The sequence below is a fragment of the Loxodonta africana genome, chromosome 19, assembly GCF_030014295.1.
Source record: "Loxodonta africana isolate mLoxAfr1 chromosome 19, mLoxAfr1.hap2, whole genome shotgun sequence".
Lineage (NCBI taxonomy): Eukaryota > Metazoa > Chordata > Mammalia > Proboscidea > Elephantidae > Loxodonta > Loxodonta africana.
In genome coordinates this window covers 49,930,819-49,937,585 of record NC_087360.1, presented here as the reverse complement: position 1 = coordinate 49,937,585, position 6,767 = coordinate 49,930,819, and positions in this window count along the sequence as shown.

Below are 6,767 nucleotides of genomic sequence, written 5' to 3'. Positions count from 1 at the left end.
TATATATATAACTGTCAAGATATATATATATATCTTGTCCCTGTCAAGATATATATATATAAAACTGATGCATATATAATTTAAGATGAAAATATTGACAACTATATATGTATATATTTACATATAGACATATGTAATCTTCATTCTTGAAAAAACATGTCTGTATATATATCAGCTTTAAAATCTTTACAGATAAATAGATATTCAGAAAAGTACACAAATTTTATAATGGTACAATTCAGTTAATTTTCACAAAATATATATCCTACGTAACTACTATCCAGGACAGGAACTATAAGAGTATCCCAGAAGACTCACTTATGCCCTCTTGCAGTCACTTTATTTCTCCCTTCCCAAAGGAAACACTACCTGGTATCTAATATCAGAGATGAGTTTTGCAAGTTTGGGAACGTATTTCAGTGGACTCATAGTGTATAGCTTCTTTCAAAATATGTATGTGAGATTTATCCACAGTTTCGCATGTAACAGCAGACTGTAAACTTTCATTGCTGTAGTATAGTATTTTACTGTATGGATACACCAAAATGTACCTTTGCATCTAACAGGTAGTCTCAAGGTTGTTGTTTAGTTGCTGTCTGGCCAATTTGAGTCCACCTCATGTTGAACAGAACAAGACATTACATGGTCCTGTGCCATCTTTACAATCATTGGTATGCTTGAGTCCATTGTTGAGGCTACTGTGTATTTTGAGTGTCTTCCAATCCAATGGGTTCATCTTCCAGCACTATATTGTACACTATTCTGTTGTGATCCACTAAGTTTTCATTGGCTAATTTTCAGAGGTAAATAGCCAGACCTTTTTTCCCAGCCTGTGTTAGTCTGGAAACTCAACTGAAACCTAGTCACCATGGGTAGCCCGCTTGGTATTTGAAATACTGGTGGTGTAGCTTCTAACATCATAGCAACATGCAAACCACCCACAGCATGACAAACTGACAGATGGGTGGTGGAGTCTCAGGGTAGATCACCTTAATACTTACTCATTGCCAGATTAAAGGGAGGGCTACATGAAAGGTTGAGTATTTAACCATATGTACAATATTATAAAATTTGATGGTTTGAACCCACTCAGAGGTGCCTCATAAGAAAATCCTGGTGATCTGCTTCCAAAAAGTCACAGCTTTGAAAAGCCTATGGCATGCAGTTCTCTTCTGCAACACATGAGTCTCCATGAGTCGGAATCGAGTCTATGGCGATCGGTTTGGTTTTCTTGGTTGGTACAAAAGGTCGCCAGGGGCATTAGGCTTAATGGGATTACAAATTCAATATGTGTATCAAAAATGAATTTGACTAAAACATTATTAAAAGAAATAGTCTGTAGTTAATATAAGTTTTTATAGGTGTTCCCAAACTATGTGCTGTGGCCTGTGTATGGTATACCAAACCCTGCTTTAGAAAATACTCTCTTGTTTAAGAAACCAATTACTGTTTTAATGTCTTAGGAAAAGTTTACTGCTATGCTAGGAGGACTCCAGACAACTTACCAGGTGTGCACTATAAGTGGGAACCCTGTGAGGGTCCCTGAAAGCAGTTTGAGCAGAAGGGTGAGTCACAAGGCCACTGCCCCAATCAGGCAGAGCACGCCGTCAGGAAGCATTTATTGACAGGGTTTTCATTCTCCAAGGTCTGCAGTAGTCCTCAACTCCAACCCAAGAAGCATCTTTGAAATCAAAGCTTTAATAAAATTTTGGAAGTAATGCTATCATAGATCAAAGAATGATTTGATCAAATGCCTAACTTTCTAAAAACACGGGGATTTTTATTTAATTTAAAAGTACCAGACAGAAATGAATAAGTACTCCGCAAATTTAGAATTAATTCTTTAAGACAAAAATCGTTCAGACATTAATGGCAGAGAATAATTTGACAAAATAAAATCCCTAGTTTGATTTCCAAAAATGTAAGTACCCCTCTCAAAATTTTGGAAATATGTAAAAGCAAATAATCTAGAAACGGGAGATAGGGAACATAACTGAACGTAGCGATCACAAGAGCTTCCTGTACGCAGCACGTGTATCTCACGTCTGTGTATCAAAAGCGATTGCACTGCCAGGCGCCCATTTGTTGTTACAAAACATTGTATGAACCTCAAGTTTTTAACGCAATATGCTTTATGGGGCTTGGTTCATAACTACTGGTTGTATTTAAGTTGAATGTTCCTAACGCAGGGACTGCCTTATATAATATGGTGTTTGCACAACGTTTAAGTCACATAACATCCTATTTCACAGAAAGTATTGTGGATGTTAAGCAATGCATGGCTGTATTTAATCTTGCAGGTCCAAACCTTCTACAGAGCCTGGAACATAGACAATTGTGTTTGTGGAATGAATGACTGGATCCTACTGAACCCTCTTTCGCCCCTACTACTGAAATATCTAGGGACCTTTATTCACTGCAGACAAACTTGCTCTCATTCTTCAACCTCTTTATCATCATCATAATTGAAATTTCACTCTTCAGGTGATGACCTTTTTTTATTGTACCTATCTTTAGGTATGTTTCTTATACACCCATTGCCTTTGAGTGGATTCTGACTCATAGCACCCTGATGTGTTTCTCACATACTCCACATATTATAAGATCATAAATGGGAAAACTGTTTGCTAGTTCACCAAACTATTGCTTTTCCACGTGTTTCTTTTGAGATTCATGCTGCCCAGCTGTTACTTTCTACTCCTACTCATCTTTGATATCTAACAGCTTTATTCTTTTCCAAACAAATCTGTGTGGCAAAGCTGTTGGCCAAACTCATTTTCCCTTTGCTCTGTCATATAGCTAGACTATTATCCCAGCCTCTTTTAGTAATTATGATCATGTGAATGAGTTCTGACTAATGGAGTTCCAGGAATGTGAAAGATCGACTGTTGGAATCCACCAGCCACTTCTCGGAAACTCTACGGGGCAGCTCTATTCCATCCTTTCTGGTCATTACGAGTTGGAATTGTCTTGATGGCAATGGGTTTGGTTTGGTTTAGTTTGGAGAACCTCACTCATTTTCTAATTTCAAAATTTTATACATATAATTTTTTCTGTGATTTCTAGCCTTAGTTTTTCATCAACACTAATTATATTATCTTTTTACCTCTTCTTTTTTAGTTCCTTCTCCCATTATCCTCAAGGATTAGTCCAAACCCTCTCTTCTCATCTCAAGCCTCTCACCCAACCTGCTGATCCCTATCCTTATATATTCTTGGAATAGGCTTCTTCCTTGAGGTAATTGAAGATTTGTCTCAATAAAATATTCTAAATACAGTAGTTTTTAATACCTGTCACCTCTTCTTCTACTTTTAGGAGACCTAATTTGCCCTCTGGGTGATTGGAAGTAAGTCAGTTAACCTCTTTAAGTCATCTATAGAATGGGAATAATACTCATTTAGCTCTGTTATTATAATGATCAAATAAGATAACGTATGTGAAAGTCCTTCAGGAACTGTAAAGGACTTTGCATGAGTAAGGAATCATTATAACCTTTATCCAGTGGTGGCTCCACAGGAGAAAGACCTGGTGATTTGGTCCTATAAAGCTTAAAGCCTGTAAAACTCTATGAGGCAGATCTACTCTGTGACATAGGGTCACTAGGAGTCAAAATCAACTCAATAGCACCCAACAACAAAGACATTCTATTTTCATTTCCAGTTAGACAATGTTTAAGCATTCACCCTATCCTCAAATATACTTTATTATGGAACATTCTAGAATGTCAATTTGCAAGTTTTATGGAAACAAAATTTCCTGTGGTTAGGATGTTGATCAGAATTCTTTAGTTTTATGATCAAAATTAAGTCATATGTTTAGTCAGTTCTTGAATATTGTATCCCTAAGGGTTTTAAGGGTTCATATATACGCCAGTACTCATTCTCTCCAGATGCATCAAGTAAACAATCCCCTCATTGCTATTTCCACACTTGTAATTTATAGGCTGATATTGAACTATCTTATAAACATCATCATTAACCCACACAGAGAGGGCAATTTTCAAACTTTTTTTATCGAACATTTTGAACATTTATTATACTCAAGATGCCGTGCTCCTGAAGGGTGTTAACTCCTGAAGAGTTAACTAAACTTCAGTCTTCATCAAACAACCACATTGGGAAGATGCCATCTGTAAAATTCATTTAGTTGCTCAAGCTGAAATCTAGAATTCTCATTTCAGCTGCTTCTTCAGCTGCTCCACCCAATCGGCAAACATGATAATTTTATGAGCTAAATATTTCTCAAATATCTACTTCTTCCTTCAAGACCATTAGCGTATGTCCCTGCATAGCTTGGTCCTTGAACATAACACAAGCTTTATGTAACATACGTTTTCTTCAGTTAAGGGGAACATATTGCAGTTCAACAAATGTCATGATTTTCTACATATCCATGCCTCTACTAATATAGTTTTCTCTGAAACTCTGAAAACCAAAATACCCAATTCCCCTCTATTTTTCTAGTTAATAGTATCTGACTCTTTCCACCCACCAAGTGAATTGCCAGTTCTAAAATCTGCATAAATACAATGCACAAACCTCAATCTTAATTATTCCTATTTGTATAGAAATAATCTGTGGGTCTGCTCCATTATTAAATTTTATTACAAGAATATCTCCAATAGCAAGAAAGTAACAGAGTCATCTTAGAATTCTCAGAAATTTAGTATGAATCTAGTACAAACTCAAATTTAATATGAAATCAATAAATATGTAACTGAACTAAAACAAAAAAAAAAACAAATTCATTGTCATTGAGTTGATGCCAACTCACGACAACCTCAAGTGTTTCAGAGAACTGTGCTCCATAGGGTTTTCTTGGCTGTCATCTTTCTTTCTTTTTTTTTTTCTGGAAACCCAGTGGAGCACATTTCTACTCTTACACACCTAGGTTAGCCATGAGTCAAAATCAACTCAACTAGTTTTTTATTTTTATTAATAATTTCTTTTTTTAAATTGTGCTTTAGATGAAGGCTTACAGGGCAAATTAGTTTTTCATTAAACAATTAATACACATATTGTTTTGTGACATTGGTTGCCAACCTCATGAAATGTCAACAATCTCCTCTTCTTGACCTTGGGTTCCTTATTACCAGCTTTCCTGTCTCCTCCTGCCTTCTCGTCCTTGCCCCTAGGCCAGTGTGCCCTACACTTTATTTATTTTTATCACTTCAATAAGCTTTTATTTTATTTTTTTGTGCTTTAGGTGAAAGTTTATAGCTCAAGTTAAGTTCTTATACAAAAATATGTAGACATATTGTTATGTAACGTTAGTTGCTATCGCTACAACGTGACAGCACCCTTCCCCTTTCCACCCTTGGTTTCTTGCGTTCATTCAACCAGTTCCTGTCCCTTCCTGCCTTCTCATCCTGCTTGTAGACAGGAGTTGCCCACGTGGTCTCGTGTATCTGATTGAACTAAGAAGCACACTCCTCACAAGTATTATTTTTTTATAGTCCTGCCTAATCTTTGTCTGTAGAGTAGGCTTCGGGAATGGTTTTTGTTCTGGGTTAACAGAGCTTCCCGGGGGCATACTTTCAGGGGTTCCTCCAGTCTCTGTCAGACCATGAAGCCTTGTCTTTTTACTGGAATTTGAGTTCTGCTCCATGCTTTTCTCCCGCTCCATCAGGGACTCTGTTGTGTTCCCTGTCAGGGCAATTGTTTGTAGTAGCTGGGCTCCATCTAGCTCTTCAGGTCTCAGGCTGATGAAGTTGCTGGTTTATGTGGCCCTTTTGTCGCTTGGGCTAATATTTTCCTTGTGTCATTGATGTTCTTCATTATCCTTTGCTCCAAGAGGGTTGGGACCAACTGATGCATCTTAGATGGCCGCTTGCAAGCTTTTAAGACCTCAGACACCACACATCAAAGCGGGATGCAGGACATTTTCTTAATAAATTTTTTTACGCCAATTGACCTAGATGTCCCCCAGAACTATGGTTCCCAGGCCTCAGTCCTAGCTACTCCATCCCTCAAAGTGTTTGGTTCTATCCAGGAAACTTCTTAGCTTTCCTTTAGTCCAGTTGTGTTGACTCATAGTATACCTTAAACATAGTTCATATCCAGTATAAATTGGTAGAGATTATACAGTAAGAAGTTATATTTGCATATTTCTTTACAGTTTTCCAAGTATAAGCGAGTTTGAGGTGGTAGCTCTTATCATCCATTTATCACAGATAAGGACACTGAGGTTCAGAGAGGTAACCAGCAGCATATCTAGGGTATTGTACCAGTCCTGGGCATGTCGTCCTGCTGAACAGTTTCTGTTAACCTGGTACAGCCCAATATCCTTCCTCAAGCACAATAATGTGTTAATTAAAATATTCACAAGCTTGGCTTGTATTTTTGAGCTGATATTATGATAAGTTTTCTAAAAGAGGGGTGTCAGATATTTGGACAGGGGTGCAGTAGGCACCACTTTTTGTGTATACACCCCTGGCCTTACAGGGTTAATAGAAACTGGCCTGTAGTACCACACACCCAGGTGCCAAACCTGCCATACCTTCCAAACCCTTGTTATACCTTTGTTAAAAGATTGTGTTTTCTGTGCTAGTTTCTCAAAATATGTACAGAATATCCTGATACATTTTATAAATTTGTAGGTAAATATCTATGAGGATACTAAACAGCCAGTGATGGCTCAGCTTGGTGAGCATCCAAATATGAACAACAGCATCTCAGCCTCAGTCCAAATATTTCCACTGCATCTCTACCATCAATACAAGATGCCAGCTGTAATTCCTTAATGAGTTGTAACCCCACATATAAATC